Genomic DNA, 17635 nt, shown 5'->3' with positions numbered 1-17635 from the left:
GGGGGGGAGAGCGCTGAGAAATAAATAGGAGGGGTCTGGCTAGGGTGAAGATAGCCGGAATGTGATAGGTGGGGGATGATGGTGATAGGTCGGAGTGGAGGCTGGAGCAGATAGGTGGGAAGGAAAATGGACAGGTAGAACCATTTAAGAAGGCTGTGCTGAGTTGAAGGTTGGATCTGGGAAAAGGTGGGAGAGGGGGAAATGGGGAAACTGGTAAAATGAACATTGATCATGTGTGGTGGAAAATGAGGCGTTCTTCCTCCAGGCATTGGGTGCCTAGGATTTGGCGGTGGAGGAGGTCTAGGACTTGCATGTCCTTGGCGGAATGGGAGGAGGAGTTCAAGTGTTCAGCCACAGGGTGAGGGAACTGTTTAGTGCGGGTGTCCCAGAGATGTTCTCTGAAATATTCTGCAAGTTGGCATCCTGTCTCCCCAATGTAGAGGAGACCACATCGAGAGCAACGGACACAGCAGATGATGAGTGCGGAGGTGCAGGAAAATCTCTGTCAGATGTGGAAGGGCCCTTTGTGGCCTTGGATGGAGGTGAGGGTGGAGGTTTTACACCTCTTGTAGTGGCAAGGGAAGATGCCAGGAGTGAAGGGTGGGTTAGTAGGGAACGTGGACCTAACAAGGGAGTCACTGAGGGAATGGTCTCTGCGGAATGCAGGGAGGTTTGGGGAGGGAAATATACTTCTGGAGGTGGAGTCTGTTTGTAGGTGGTGAAAATAGTGATGAGGTGAAAGGTGAGGACCGAGGGTTTCTGTCCTTGTCGCAATTGCAGGGGTGGGGTTCAAGAGCGGAGGTGCAGGAAGTGGAGGAGATGCGCTGGAGGGCATTGTTGACTAGTCCTTGAAGAAGAGGGCCATCTGTAATGTTCTGGAGTGGAATTGGTCCTCTTGGGAGCAGATGCGGCAAAGGCAGAGGAATTGGGAGTGAGCGATAACATTTTTACAAGGGGTGTGGGGGTAGGATGAGGTGTAGTTCAGGGAGCTCTGGGAGTCGGTGGGTTTGAAATGGATGTCCGTGTTGAGTCAGTTGCCGGAAATGGAGATGGAGAGGTCTAGACCAAAGGGGGATCCATGGGCAGCCGCATGGGCCCTAGCTATGCCTGCCTCTTTGTCGGGTATGTGAAACAGTCCATCTTCTGCAGCTAGGGGAGGGAGGTGTCTGAAGTAGTCCAGGTGAACTTGAGGTCAGGGTGAAAGGTATTCGTGAAGTTGATGAACTGTTCAACTTCCTCATGGGAGCACGAGGTGGTGCCTATACAGTCATTGATGTAGCGGAGGAAAAGGTGGGGAATGGTGCAAGTGTAGCTGCAGAAGATGGACTGTTCCACATACCCGACAAAGAGGTAGGCATAGCTGGGGCCCATGCTCCCCTTTTGGTCTGTTGGAAGTGGGAGGATTTGAAGGAGAAATTGTTGAGGGTGATGACCAGTTCAGCCAATCGAATGAGTATATTGGAGGAAGGGTACTGGTTGGGTTGGTGGGACAGGAAGAAATGGAGGGCTTGGAGGCCTTCGTCATGGTGGACGAGTGTGTATAGGGACTGGATGTACATGGTGAAGGTGAGGCATGGGGGTCAGGGAAACAAAAGTCATGGAGAAGTCATAGAGGGTGTGGGCGGTGTCCCAAATGTATGTGGGGAGTTCCTGGACCAACGGGACAGGACATTGTCAGGATTTGGTGGGGCAGGAGCAGGTGGAGACAATGGGTTGACTGGGACAGTCAGGTTCATGAATTTTGGTTGAAAAGTAATACCGGGCAGTGTGGGGTTCCCAGACTATGAGATTGGAGGCTGTGGGTGGGAGATCCTCTGAGGTGCCAAGGTTGTGGATGGTCTGGGACATGATGGTTTGGTGATGGGACGTGAGGTCGTGGTTGAGGGAGTGGTAGGAGAAGGTGTCCGTGAGTTGGCACCTGGCTTCAGCAGAGTAGAGGTTGGGGTTATCGCAGAGTTGAGAGTGTAGTGCTAAAACCTCTTGAACTATCCTACCTGCCCATCTTCCTTTCCACCTATCTGCTCCAACCTCCATTCCGACCTACTATCACCTTCATCCCCCCACCTTCATCCACCTATCACATTCGCAGCTAGCTTGCCCCCAGCCCAAGCCCCTCCCATTTATCTCTCAGCCCCCTGCCCACCATGCCTATGCCCACCCTCCACCACCCCCACCCTCAACATTCCTGATGAAGAGCTTATGCTCGAAACATCGACTCTCCTGCTCCTCGGATGCTGCCTGACCGGCTGTGCTTTTCCAGCACCACACTTTTTGACTCAAATAACATGACTCTTATTTGGTTTACCCCTATGACTCAGTGTTGTTCTTCCATTCAGTGGGATCATGGCTGGAATGTGTTCTAACTTTATATGGGTAACATTCCTGCACATCCAGGAATATTTTCTATAACAAATATCGATTAATCTTAGATTTAATTGTTATCATTTATCTAATTATTGTGGAAGAGAGTTCCAAACTTCTCCAACTGTTTCCTAAACAAAAGCATATCTGACTTTGACAATGGAACTGTGAGGCTACAATTTTTGTTTGTTTCATATTGTGCCCTAGACTCAATAAGTGTGGCACTGGAAAAGCACAGCAGGTCAGGTAGCACCCGAGCAGGAGAATCGACGTTTCGGGCATGACCCTTCTTCAGGACTGATGAAGGACCTATGCCTGAAACCATGACCTTCCTGCTGCTCGAATGCTGCCTGACCTGCTGCACTTTTCCCAACGCCACACTTTATCAACTCTAATTCTCCAGTATCTGCAATCCTCATTAGCTTCTGAATGTTTCTTTGAGGTACAGCCTCAAACTCAATAGTTTCTCTTTGAGACTCTCTTCACCCAAAGGGTTGTGAATCTGTGAAATTCTCTGCCCAGTGAAGAGGCTGTCTCATTGAGTCCTTCTAAGGCAAAGATGGATAGATTTTTGAACAATAAAGGAACTCAGGGTTATGGTAAGAGGCCAGGTAAGCAGGTAGTGGCACAGTGACAACAGAACTAGATCAGAAATCCAAAGGTCCTGAATCAGTGCTCCAGGGATACAGTTTCAAATCCCAACAGGTGGAATTCAGATTCAATTATTAAGCTTCTGGAATTAAAACATAGATTAATAATGGCGACCGTAAAATAACAATTGCTGTAAAAACCCCTGTTTTTCACCAATATCCTTTCAGGAAGAAAATCTGTCCATACCTGATCTGGTCGACCTACAGCAACATGGTTGACTCTTAACTGCCCTCCATAGTGGCTCAAGAAACCAATCAGTTCAAGGACACGTTCCAAGAAAAAGTAGAGAAAAGAAAGAGTTGGCCCTGCGTTAACAACGAGGTTCCTAACTCTGGAAGTCAAGCTTTGAACAAATAGTGTGAAGACAATTTTGGAGGCAGGAAACAAAAGCTGAATTAATGACAGTAAATGTTTAAGATCAATCAGCCTTCTGACATACTTATTGGTGTAGGTTGTAAGTGTCATGATAGATTGTACGATGGGAACTCAACAGTCTGACCACATTTATTGAAGACAAAATCTTGTAGATTACATGTCAAGTAGATGGAGTGCACAACTCCAAGTTTATTAAATATTAAGGGATAGTAAATCACCACTGCATCGCCTCACAAAATAAAAGAGAGTTCACCCTTTGTAAACGACTCATGGTAAGACCCCTATCCACTTTCCATATAGACCATTCTCTTTGCAACTTCCTTGTCACATCCACGCCCCCCACCAACCCACCCTCCCCTCCTGGTACCTTCCCCCGCCAGCGCAGGAATTGCAAAACCTGTGGCCACACCTTCCCTTTCACTTTCATCCAAGGCCCCAAAAGGGCCTTCCACATCCATCAAAGTTTTACCTGCACTTCCCCACATGTCATTTGCTGTATCCGTTGCTCCCGATGCGGTCTCCTCTACAGGGCCCCTACTCGCAAAGCACTTCAGAGAACATTCTGGGACACCCGCATCAACCAACCCCACCGCCACGTGACCGAACACTTCAACTCCCCCTCCCACACGCACTCCGCCAATGGTATGCAGGTCCTGGGCCTCCTCCATCGCCACTCCCTAACCACCCGACGCCTGGAGGAAGAACAGCTCATCTTCCACCTCGGGGCCCTCCAATCACATGGCATCAAAGTGGATTTCACCAGTTTCCTCATTTCCCCTCCCCCGCTTTATCCCAGTTCCAACCTTCCAACTCGGCACCACACTCATGATCTGTCCTACCTGTCCATCTTCCTTCCGCCCGCCTATCTACTCCACCCTCCTCTCTGACCTTTACCCCCACTTCCAGCTACCCATCACACTCTCAGCTACCTTCCCCCCAGCCCCAGCCCCCTCCCATTTATCTGACCACCTCCTCGGCTCACAGCCTCATCCCTGATAAAGGGCTTTTCCCTGAAACGTTGATTCTCCTGCTCCTCGAATGCTGCCGGACCTGCTGTGCGTTTCCAGCACCACTTTCTTGACACTAATCTCTAGCGTCTGCAGTCCTCACTTTTGCCTAAGCAGGACATTCAGCCCATCGGGTCTGCACCAACCCATCAAAAAGGACTGCATCCAGACCCAGCTTCCTACTCCATAGCCCTGCATTTCCAATGGCTAATCCATACATCCCTGGACAATTTAGCACGGCTAATCCACCTAACCTGCACCTTCTTGACTTGTGGGAAGAAACCAGAGCACCTGGAGGAAGTCCATGCAGATACAGGGAGAATGTGCAAACTCCAGACAGACAGTCGCCCAAGGGTGGAATTGAACCCAGTTCCTACTGCTGTGAGACAGCAATGCTGACCACTGAGTCACCATGTCTCAATGGAAACAAAAGATCCTGAGGGGGCTTAACAGGATTGATATGGACAGGATGTTTCTTCATGTGGAACAATCTAGAACCAAAGGATTACTATTTAAAAATAAAGGATTGCCTATTTAGACCATAAGACATAGGACCAGAAATTAGGCCTTTCAGCCCATTGAATCTGCTGCACTATTCAATCACAGCTGATAAGTTTCTCAATCCCATTCTCCCGCCTTCTCCCATAACCCTTCATCCCCTTGATACTCAAGATCCTACCTATCTCAGTCTTAAATATACTCAATGACCTGTCCTCCACAGCCTTCAGTGGCAATGAATTCCATAGATTCACCACCCTCTGGCTGAAGAAGTTTCTCCTTATCTCCATTCGAAAAGGTCTTCCCTTTACTCTAAGGCTGTGCCCTCAGGTCCTAATCTCTCCTATCAATGGAAACAGCTTCTTAACATCTATTTTGCCCAGGCCATTCAGTGGCCTGTATGTTTCAATGAGCTCCCCCTTCACCCTTCTAAACTCCATCGAGCATAAACCCAGAGCCCTCAAACGTTCCTCACATGTTAAGCTTATCATTCCGGTGACCATTCTCGTGAACCTCCTCTGAACAAAATTTTTTTTCTCGCTGAGAGTAGTGCGTCTTTGAGACTTTCTTCCTGAAAAGCTGGTGGAAGCAGAGTCCTTGAATATTTTGAAGGCAGCGGTGGATAGATTATTGAACAGCAAGGGGGTGAATGGCTTTTTGGGGTAGGCAGGAAAATGGAGTTGTGGTTGTAATCAGATTAGTCATGATCTTAGTAAAAGGCACAGAGAGCTTGAGGGGATGAATGGTCTATCCTTCTTTTATTTTGTCTATATCTAGAACAAGTTAATGAAACAAGAAAGCCAGCATATCTGGCTCTTTCACCTAATTCTCATGTGCTGTAGAGATCTCTGTAGTGAGGGGTTTCTAGAGAATTTGGGTTTTAGGCTTTTGCATCATCTCCTTCTCCCTAAAATTTTATTTGCTTCTAGCCCAAATCTGCACCAATGCTTAGGATCTTGCTCTCTTCATTCTGTGACCTCACACCTCCCCCACTAGCTCCCCCACCACGATCATGATATGAAAAAATGGAAAGAGAAAACAATTGAAAACTGACACAAAGAGATTCGTTTTTGAGGGGATGTTCTGAAGTCGGGAGAATGATAATAAAACAGAGGAGTTTTGAAAGAGATTAGCAGAGGCAGGAGGTAGTGTAAAAGAAAGGAACACATGATGTTAAAAATCTTCTGTCCTAAGCCCTACAGCTGGTGCTGTCAGTGTTTGTTCCTTTTATAGGTGTTTTTAATTGTGAAAGGAGACAGCAGCTGACGAGTTGGCCTGAAGGAGTTGCTGTGCCTGGCCATGGGAGGGAGCTGACTTCTCATTAGTCCAAATCCCCAGTTGCAAGGTCTCAGTTATTTAAACTTCCTCATCCCAGAGCTACTGAACGGTCAGTCCAAGCTGTTGAGAGCAATTCATCAACAGTCCCTTCTTACTCATCATACACTTCACAAAGTCAACAACAGCCAGTGAGAGAATGGGCTGTTAAGGCAGTCCTTTGTTGTAAGGGCTTGACTTTTACAGAAGGACAATAACTGAGGGATTGTCTATTGCTTAAAGGCAGAATATCTCCTATTCACCCATTCTGAGCATCATTAACAGTTCATATACAAGATCAACATTGACAAGCAAAATGGTCTCATTCACACTCTTTAAATTGTTTATTTCAATGGTACAGTCTAATATTTCATTCACATCGGTAACACCAGTGAATAATGGAGTCATTTAAAGGAGCAAAATGCTGCAGATGTTCCAAACAAGAGTCCATGGATTCAAAATGTTAACTTTGTTACTCTCTCCACAGATGCTGCTGGACCTGCGGAGTTCCTCCGTCTATTTCTGTTTTTATTTAAAGTAGTCCTGTCTGTTAGACACACTGTTTTTTTGCCATTGTATTTGTCTTGATGCTAATTGAATTTAAGAGCATTTCCATTCATAGGTGACATGAAGATGGTGCAATAAGGCATGATTTAATTGCATAATTTGAAATTATAAAAAAGTCAGAGTTTGATTTATTGCTTTCATACACCGAGCTACAGTGAAAACTGTTGTTTTGCATCCTAAACAGGCAGATCATGCCATACAAAGTGTATTGGGTTAGCAGAACAGAGTACACAATACAGTGTTACAGCCACAGAGAAGGTCCCAAAGAAAGAGGTCAACATTTAACATTTGAGAGGTCTGTACAAAAGTCTGATAACAAGCTGCTCTTGAATCTGTTGTATGTGTATTCAAACTTGTGCGTGACAGAAGAGGATGGAAGAGAGTATAAAGGTGGTGGGTGGGATCTTTGATGATGTTGGTTGCTTTCCCAAGGAAGTGGGAAGTATAAATGGAGTCAATAGATGGAAGGCTGGTTTGCGAGATGGACTGGGCTGTGTTCACAACTCTCTGTAGTTTCTTGTGGTCTCAGAAAGAGCAGTTGTCATACTAAGCTGGATAGAATGCTTTCTGTGGTGCATCTATACAAATTAGTAAGAGTCCTGTGGACATGCTGCATTTCCTTATCCTCCTGAAGAAGTAGATTTGTTTTAAAGAGAGAGGAACAGAGTTAATGTTTCGGGTCTTCAGGAATTGCTGAGTTTCTTCAGCATTTTCAATGTTTGTTTCGGACTTCCAGTGCCCTTAGCATTTAGCTTTTACTTCCTGTTTTTATTAACTCCAACAGCCTAATCCTCTATAATTTCTTATTTGTGTACTTAACTGTCTCCTCTAAATTGAAGAATTTATGCTCTCAACCGTACCATCATCAGACCAGAATCGGGCAATACTTCGTAAGCCAGATGAGGAAAATCCCAAGGGGAATTACCTTGGCTAATTATTCATATATTTTTGCTCTCAGTAACCTGAACAGTGATTGGGCAGACTCTTGGGATGAGTAGACTTTAGCTGCTGAATACACACTGTATGGAACAGGAGGAGGAGCTCAGATTTGGTTTATCATTCCCTATTTTGCTGATGGTAGTCTGGTGCTGCAGCAAAGAATGGCAGAATTGTTATGGCATGGATAGAGGCCATTTGGTCCATTGTGGCTGTACTGGCCCATCAATTAAGCACCATTATCTGCTGCCAATCTCCTGCTTTGTCCACATACCCGGTTTCTATCCAAATAATCATGCAATGCCCTTCCAAATTCCTGAGCTGAACCTATCTCCACCACAAGTCCAGGTAGTGAATTCTGTTCAGGGCACAGCTACCATGAGAAGCATGTGGCTTGGAAAACGTTTCACCAAATTCGGGCTCACATGACGTGGGAAACAAATGGGTTTGGTGATCCGTGGTAGTGAACAGATCCACATACCCTTGACTGCCTAATAAAGAAACTCTCCCCCAACTCCCACTCTCCCCAGTTCTATGACCCTCCCCACTACCCACACCCCTAGCCACCACCATAAGGTAATACTGTCCCTTGATTAAACATATTCCTGCACTTAGGCAGGTATTTGTTGCACAGACTATACTAGGTTTCAAACTGATAACAAAGCAGCAGGGTTAATTATTGATGCAATCTGTGGCCTTTGTGTTTCAGGTACAGCTTTTCCATTCAGTTTCATTAATTAGCCATAAGCTATGATCCTCTGCTGGAAGGTCAGAGGTCTCACATTACCACCATCTGAGCTGCAGAAGCTTCTCCTGCCTGACTTGTCCCTCCCCTCAGCATCTCTTTGGAAACTCCACACCATCTGCCCGGGTCTCAGGTACAAAGCTCCGATTTTGCAAAGATTCAGGAAAGGGAAGACTCAGAATTAAGAAAAGGGTTTATTCATTCAGGAAAAAAAAAGTCACTATGAATACTAGATATGGGTTATTTATGCTTCTGAGTAAAACCCAATTACAGGAAACAAGAGGAGATTTAGATCTGCATTATTTTCATTAAATGGAACAGCTCATTTAACAACTCTAAGTAAATCACATCTCATTTTTACTAAAAGCAGAGCACCAAGGAAACGTTTAATGTAACGGCATTGTTAGATATGACAGTTACAAATCTCACACTTTGATTCTGAAAATTAGACTGTGGTTAAAGTAACTCATTCCTTGGTGATACAGTTTAAACAACAAAAAAAAATCAGTCAATTCCAAATTTGGCATTAGCCTTTTCTCTGAGTTCCATGGGACAGGCTCTAGTCAAGTTGAGGCTAAGTAATTCAGCTTAGCTGCACAGAACATGGAGATAGTGGGGACTGCAGATGCTGGAAAGCCAGAGTGGATAAAGTGTGGAGCTGGAAAAAGCACAGCAGGTCAAGCAGCATCAGAGGATCCTGACGAAGGGTTCTCTGTAAAATGTCGATGCTCCTGCTCCTCTGATGCTGCCTGACTTGCTGTGCTTTTTCCAGCTCCACATGTTATCAACTCTGCACAGAATATGCCCTGCTCATCAATAAAACTGGTGGCTTCATTGGCAAAGCAAAATTCATTGGTATACATGGCTGTGGCTCTAAGTCTAATGATGACCATGAGTCCATTGTCAATTGTTGTAAAAACCCACCTGGTTCACTAATGTCCTTTAGGGAAGGAAACTGCCATCCTTACCTGGTCTGGCCTACATGTGACTCCAGACCCAAAGTAATGTGATTGACTCTTACAATCCCTCTGGGTAATCATGGATGGGAAATAAGTGCTGCCTTGCCAGCGACACCCTTATCCAATGAATGAATAAAAAAAAATCAATGGCAAAGGTTACGCAAGGTGAACCAACGTAAAGTGTTGCCAATGGAAAATAAAAGGTTTTCGCCAAAACTACCTGGTTTTATTTTATTGCAGTTCAAATTGTGTTCAATCATTTGGCTTTAGATTCACTGAACAATGAAGATGGATTTAAAGAGAAATGCTGACCATATTCAAAATCCATTCTCAAAGCCAGCAGTATCCCAACAGAATACAGCTCCTGCCCAATGCTGAAATCAGCAAGGGGTCAATATACAGACACACTCCAAGCCAGTATATAAACAGAATTAATCAATAATCTCTCATCTAATGTATACTCATCATGCTTCATTACAGATGCAAAACAGTTCATGAAATAGAAATTCAGGCTTCAGCTGAAGTCTTAATTTTGCACAGAGCTACAAATGCATCTTAATGACTTCTAACCTGCTGCAGTCAATGGCCTGGATTTGTCTAACAGGAATGAGGGACTTCGGTCAGGGTTAACTGTAAGTGACCTGTTTTTAATCTCTGAAAAAAAGGGTTGACACAGTGGCTCAGTGGTTAGCACTGCTGCCTCCCAACTCCAAGGACCTGGGTTTGATTTCACCCTTGGGTGACTGTCTGTGTGGAGTTTGCACATTCTCCCCGTGTCTGTGTGGGTTTCCTCCGGGTGCTCCATTTTCCTCCCACAGTCCAAAGATGTGCAGGTTAGGTGAATTGGCCATGCTAAATTGCCCATAGTGTTCAGAAATATGTAGGTTAGATGCATTAGTCAGCGATAAATGTACAGTAATAGGGCAGAGGAATGGGTCTGGGTGGGATACTCTTTGGAGTGTCAGTATGGACGTGTTGGGCCAAAAGGCCTGTTTTCACTCTGTAGGATTCCATGATTAACATATTCCAAAGTGATAAAATAAATCAAAAAACTGCAGGTGCTGGAAATCTGAAACCAAGAAAGAATTGTTGGAGAAACTCAGCAAGTCTGGCAGTGTCTGTGGAGAGGGAAACTGCGTTAATGTATCGCATCGAGTGACACTACTTCAGACAAAGAAGGGTCATGGAACTCAAAATGTTAACCCTGCTTTCTCTCCACATATATTGTCAGACCAGCCAGCAATTTCTGCATTGCATCAAAATATGGAATTACTGTTATAAGGTGTAAAAGAAAGTTATGGGCACTGATCAGGTTTCATTTTCCTTTGCTATATAGGGCACCATCTACATAGGCAAGATTCACAATGTAGGGGGCGGTGAGGCAGGTATCGGGGTACAGCTCCTCACTGCATATTCCATAATGTAGCACATTAACAGAATAATTTCCATATTCAATTGCCATTAAATTCAGATTAGAACTAAAGCCAAGGTTTTAGATTAGATTCCCAACAGTGTGGAAACAGGCCCTTCAGCCCAACCAGTCCACAGCAACCCTCCGAAGATTAACCCACCCAAAGCCACTATCCTCCTACTAATGCATCTATCACTACGGGCAATTTAGCATGGCCAATTTACCTGACCTGGACATCTTTGGACTGTGGGAGGAAACCGGAGCAAACCCACGCAGACACGGGGAGAATGTGCAAACTCCGCACAGACAGTTGCCCAAGGCTGGAATTGAACATGGGACCCTGGTGCTGTGAGGCAGCAGTGTTAACCACTGAGTCACCATGCCACCCAGGTTCTGAAGAAAAGATATTCAAATGTCCCAAACTTTCTCTCCCTCCCTTAATGCCAACCACGTTTTGATTGTAATTTGGTGTCCATTGCTGCTTTGCTTTGAGAAGATGCTAAGGAGCTTTTTTCTGGAACTATGCTGCAATCCATGTGGGAAAGGGGCTCGCACTGTACGGTTAAAGGAGGAAGTTCCAGAATTTTGACATTCCGACATGAAGGAATGTTTTTATAAGTGCATGTTCGCATAGTGCGTGTGCAGGTAGCAGTGCTCCTACGCATTGGCTGCCTCTCTCAGCAAATCAGGGAAATGGGGAATGGACAGGAAAATGCATTTGAGGGTCACCTGTGACTGCATTGAATGGCAGAGCAGGCTTGATGGGCCATATGTTGATGAGTGTATGCTGGAAAAGCACAGCGGTCAGGCAAATCCCCAAGGAGCAGGATACTGCCTGACCGGTTGTGCTTTTCCAGCACCACACTCTTCAACTCTGATCTCCAACAACTGCAGCCCTCACTTTCTCCTCAATGGGCTGTATGGTCTACCCCTACCATATGGTGATGAGGAAATTGCAGGAACTGAATGAGCTTAATATCATAAGTTCACAGAAAATGTAATGGCAAATTGTCTTTCTAAAATGCTTGCAGCTTCTGTAACCTCTAGAAATTCCAACAGAAAAGCTCCAGCTGTCACACAGTAACAACTTTGAATGAAGATGATAAAATGTGGCAGCAGAAATAAGCCACTCAGCCCATCAAGTCTGCTCCTGTATTCAGTGAGATTATGGCTGATCTGATCATTCTCAATGTCATTTTCCTGCCTCTTCCCCACAAACTTTGACTTCCTTACTGATTAAAAATCTGTCTATCTCAGCCTTTAATATACCTCTTTACCTCAAAGAGCCCTTTGAGGTAAAGAATTCCATAGATTCACAACCGTCTAATGAAGTGCCAGATAGAAGACAGACAGCCCCAAATTTTAAGCTGTAAAATAGACTTCATGTTCGAGAAAGAAAAATACTTGCCACATTTATATGAAGTCCATTAAAGATTTGAGGTCAGTTTGCATTGTGTTGACAATCCTTCTCCCATTACTTCCAATTGCTAATTGAGTACAAGTAGATTCAACTGCAAGATGAGGAGGCTTCCTTTAAAAAAACTTCAAGTAATACGTGGACAGGAAAATGCATTTGAAGGTCATCTGTGACTGCATTGAATGGCAGAGCAGGCTTGATGGGTCATATGTCGATGAGTGCATGCTGGAAAAGCCTGTGTGTGTGGTGGAGGCACACTTGACTTTCAAAAGGGAATTGGATTAGAAGCTAAATTTGCAAGAGAAAGGGCAAGTCAGTGGAATTAATTGAGGGGCTTGTGCATAGATTCAGCATAAGCATGATGGCTGCATATCCTCTTGTTGTGATATAACCATTCTCTGATTCTATGACATTATCTTATCAGGCGATGGATATTAGTTAGCTATATATAGTTAAAGGGTTGTTGGTTGGAGGTGCACTAACATAATATATGTCTCTGTAAATAGCAACTCTAGAACGTCTAAGGTTCTACTATTCATCATCTGGCTATCTGAGTTCTAAGAGCGATCACCTGCAATAAACAGCAGTTTTGAACAGATATTGTTCCATTGGACATAGAGCCAGAAACTTTATCTTTTTAAGGTAATACAAATGTGTGTGCTCAAATGGTTCAGTTCAAAGTAGAAATAAGCCGGAATGTCTAGCTGGAGGAACGATAATTCCCAAATGTGACTTTTGAACAACTGTACAAGTACATGATCAAATGGGTAAGTAAGTACAGGTGAGGGAAGTCACTTACCCATCAAATCTGAATTTTCTTTATCGTTCAGACCGCTAACAGTGAGATCGGTTTGTAGTCCTTCTGCACATTCTTTCAAAATCATTTATCCATTGTGCCACAGTGAACATAACCCCAGACAGTGCTCAAAAAGTGTGGCCTTATCACATTACTCAGCTTCAGTCTCGGATTTATAATCTACTGATTTGAATACCATAGCTCCAAATTCTATTAGTTTTGATCATTGCTTTTGTGCAATGACAGAACATGCCAAGGACTGAACCTCCTAACATTTCCACAAGGCTTCTTAATAAATTAGAGCAACAGCCTAACTTTCTTCCAGTGGTATTATTAGGGGTTGTGGAGCCAAGACAGCTGGATAAAGTTTGAAACTGATCAGTCACAGACAAGTGGAACAGTTCCTTCGGCTAAAGGACGCAGAATCTTCTATTGTCTGGGGACCTTGCAAAGAGGCTGAATGTAATTTCAGTGGCACCATTTCTGTCTGCAACTCAATAGAGAGATGGCATGGACCAATGGGACAAACAGCCTCCTCCTGTGTTCCTGAGAACATACAATGCTGGAAAAAACAGTGTCAGGCACCATCCATGAAGAGACAGCAAGCTAATATTTTGAATCTGGATGACTCTTCATCAGAGCTGATGAACAGTCATCCAGATTCAGCATGTTAGCTTGCTCTCTCTCCATGGCTGCTGCCTTACCCACTGTGATTTCCAGCATTGTATGTTCTCAGCACAGACTCCAGTGTCTGTAGTGTAATCCACTCCTCCTGTGTTCCTTGTTGACTCCATGACATTCACATTTTGCGGTGGGCTTTCATCAGACTTGACAGCCTGACTATTCGTTGAGGTCATCTTAGATTTGACCAACTTGCGATGTACTTTCCAGCGAATCTTATTAGTGCCAGCAGTGATCCCAAAGGCAGAGCACGCAAGTACTTAATGCATCACTACACCCCAACAAATGCTCAATGCCTTGCTCTATTTCCTGGATTGCCTGCAGGTCTTTAGGCCTTGCTGTTAGCTTGTATTGGAGCTGCTCCCAAGGTGCCCACTTCAGTAACTTCTTTTTGAAAAAAGTGAAAGAGATCAGTCAGTTTTGATATCTCTTTCCAAAACCTTTCCAAGATAGTTTTTGTTCATATCACCTGCACCTACTAGTTCCTATAGTTGAGCATAGTGTAAGCATGCAAATAATATATTCCTACAGCACAAATCTGGTAAACCTAGTACAGCATAACCCGTTTTAGTATCAATAGAGAGACTTCGCTTTAATTTTAATCATTATTTGTTTTCTTAGAGATAAATGATCATAAAACAATTTGAGACCTGGTGTGTTATTATTGCAGCACTTTGTTTCCAGAGAGACTGAGCCTCTCATGACATCTTCTTTCTTTCACCTGCATTCAGCAGAGCACCTGCTGTGCATTCCTTCTCTTTGATCTGTCCGTCTGTCAGAGCCCTGTTTGCCCCGACTCTGGCAATGTTCCACCGGCTTTGATCAGAAACGATTACGGAGAGTCTGGGTAAGTGTAGGTGTGTGCGCTCACACATGTGAATTGGCATTTGTTGATGTGTGTATTGGGGCAACTGTGACAATGTCTGTGTGTACTGGTGTGCATATACTTCGATGTGTCTTTGCAACAATGTGTGTACATCGACATGTATTGAGGTGAGAGTCAGTGAGTGTATGGGCGTTGATGCATGCAAGCGAATGGGTATGTCAATGAGTGCACATTGGAGTCTTTAAATGCTTACCTGAATAAGTGTGTCAGTGTGCACATTGCTGTGTATATTTCTATTTGGGTCTGTGTGTTCCTGTGTCTCTCTATTGGAATGTTTGTGTATTTGGTGCTGTGAAAAATGTGATACTCTTGACTGACTGGAATCTCCTGCCCAAGACTTGCCAAACTGGAAAAGCAGGATCCACAAGGATGCCAACCATCTCCGGACAGTCCCAGAACAAGGGTAAACAGCAGCAGGAGTGAGCCTCCCACCTCTTTGAACACCAACCGCCCCACCTATGACAGAGTTTGTAGATCCAGCATTGGATTGTTCAGTCACCTCTTTCCACAGGGAAAGAAAGTTGTCCTCCATTTTGAGAGCTTGCCCAAGAAGAAGGAGGTGTGTGTGTGTGTACACATGTGTATGTACATGTGTGTATAGTATTACTAATCAGCATGATCATGACATGTTTCTAAAGCAGGAGAGATATAAACAGAAGCCTCCTGGTCCAGATGTATGAACACTACCACTGTGTCATTACAGCCATCCAACTGTGTGTAACATAAGAACATAAGAACCAGGAGTAGGTGTAGGCAGTTCAGCCCATCAAGCTGGTTTTGCCATTTAATACAATCATGGCTGATCTCAGTTCAGCTTTAACTCCACTTTCCTGCCTGCTCCCCAGAAACTTTCAGCCCTATGACTAAAATTAAACATCTGTCTATCTCCTCCTTAAATTTATTCAGAGTTCTGGAATCCACCCATGAATCCCACAGATTCGCCATGTTTTGAGAGAAGCAATTCCTCCTCATCTCTGCTTTAAATCAACTTCTCAATCAAAATTGCCCCATTTAAGTGCATATATATTTCAATTCACCATGTTAGTTAATCATCTGTCAATCACTGGTCTTTCAATAAGCAGATTGTCAGCTGTCGGAAAATTCCATCTGGTTCACTAACGTCCTTCAGGGAAGGAAATCTGCCATCTTTGTCTGGTCTGACCTATATGTGACTCCAGACCCACAGCAATGTTGTTGACTCTCAATTGCCCTCTGAAATGGCCCAGCAAGCCATTCACTTGTACTAATTGCTGCAAATTCCCAAAGAAATGAAACCAGATGGATCATCAGCTAGTCACCAGAAAAGACAATGGCAGAAACAGCCTTGCCGGGTGCTCCTCACTAACATCAGGGGGGCTAGTGCCAAAATTGGGAGAGCTGTCTCACAGACTAGTCAAGCAACAACCTGACATATCATACTCATGGAATCATACCTTACAGACAATATCACAGACCCGACCATCATCATCATCCCTGGGTATGTCCTTTCCTACCAGAAGGACAGTCCTGGCAGAGATGGTGGTATCAGTCATACAAAATTGGGAGGGAGTTGCCCTGAGAATTGTCAACATTGACTCTGGGCTCAATGACATCTCATGGTTTCAGGTTAAACAGGGGCAAGGAAACCTCCTGCTGACTATCACGTACTGTCTTCCTTCGGCTGATGAATCGATACTCACCCATGTTGCGCAACACATAGAGGAAGCACTGCAGATGACAAGGGCACAAAATGTACTCTGGAGCTAGAACAAACTGCGATGTTATCTCTGGTTTGTTACCTGTGACACATGCTAGCGAGACGAGGAATACGGAGAGAGAGCAGTTGAACACATTGCTAGAGGGATGGTGGAGGATGAAGGGTTTCAGTTACCTGGATAAGTAGGGCTCATTCTGGAGTAGGTGGGACCTCTACAAACGATATGGCCTATGCCTGAACTAGAGGGCTACCAATATCCTGGGAGGGACATTTGCTAATGCTCTTCAGGAGGATTTAAACTAATTAAAAAGGGGATGGGAACCTAAATTGTAGCTCCAGTGTGTAGGAGGTTGGCAGTAGTGACATTATGAATAAGGTTTCAAGGCAGGCAGGAAAGTGGTTTGTCTACTTCAACGCCAGGAGCATCGGAATAAGATGAGTGATCTTGCAGCATGGGTTGGTACCTGGGGCTTTGATGTTGTGGCCATTTCGGAGACATGGACAGAGCAAGCACAGAAATGGTTGTTGCAGGTTCCGGGGTTGAGATGTTTCAGTAAAATCAGGGAAGGCGGTAAAAGGGGAGGTGTAGCATTGTATTACAATATTACGGACTATTATGGTGGCAGAAAGGAAGTTTGATGAGGACTCGTTCTCAGAGGTAGTATGAGCTGAGGTTAGAAACAGGATAGGAGAGGTCACCCCATTGGGAATTTTCTGTAGGCCTCCAAATAGTTCCAGAGATTAGATTAGATTAGATTCCCTACAGTGTGGAAACAGACCCTTCGGCCCAACAAGTCCACATCGACCCTTCGAAGAGTATATAGTGGAAAGGATAGCAAAGACGATTCTGGATAGGAGCGAAAGTAACCGGGTTGTTGCTATGGGAGACTTTAACTTTCCAAATATTGATTGGAAACGCTATAGTTCGAGTACTTTAAGTTGGTCAGTTTTTGTCCAATGTGTTCAGGAGGGTTTCCTGACACAGTATGTAGATAGGCCAACAAGAGGCGAGGCCACATTGGATTTGGTCCTGGGTAATGAACCCAGACAGGTGTTAGATTTGGAGGTAGGTAACAGTGACCACAATTCAGTTATGTTTACTTTAGCAATTGAAAGGAATAGATATATACTGCAGGCCAAGAGTTATAGTTGGGGAAAAGCAATTATGATGTGATTAGGCAAGATTTAGGATACATAGGATGGGCACAATTGAAATGTGGAGCTTGTTCAAGGAACAGCTATTGCGTATCCTTGATTAGTATGTACCTGTCAGACAGGGAAGAAGTAGTCAAGTGAGGGAGCCCTGGTTTACTAAAGAAATTGAAAGTCTTGTCA

The 17635-nt window shown here is 44.4% G+C and overlaps 1 protein-coding gene across 1 annotated transcript in view; it reads right to left on the bottom strand.

Moving 5' to 3' along the window:
* LOC122540620 (Down syndrome cell adhesion molecule-like protein 1 homolog) overlaps positions 1-17635 on the bottom strand; it is a 571589-nt gene that overhangs the window by 368090 nt on the left and 185864 nt on the right. The gene's annotated exons all lie outside the window — the stretch shown is intronic.

Source organism: Chiloscyllium plagiosum, chromosome 35, assembly GCF_004010195.1.
Source record: "Chiloscyllium plagiosum isolate BGI_BamShark_2017 chromosome 35, ASM401019v2, whole genome shotgun sequence".
NCBI classification, from domain to species: Eukaryota; Metazoa; Chordata; class Chondrichthyes; order Orectolobiformes; family Hemiscylliidae; genus Chiloscyllium; species Chiloscyllium plagiosum.
The sequence above is the reverse complement of the archived record's forward strand: the minus strand, read 5'-3'. Positions and strand labels throughout refer to the sequence as shown.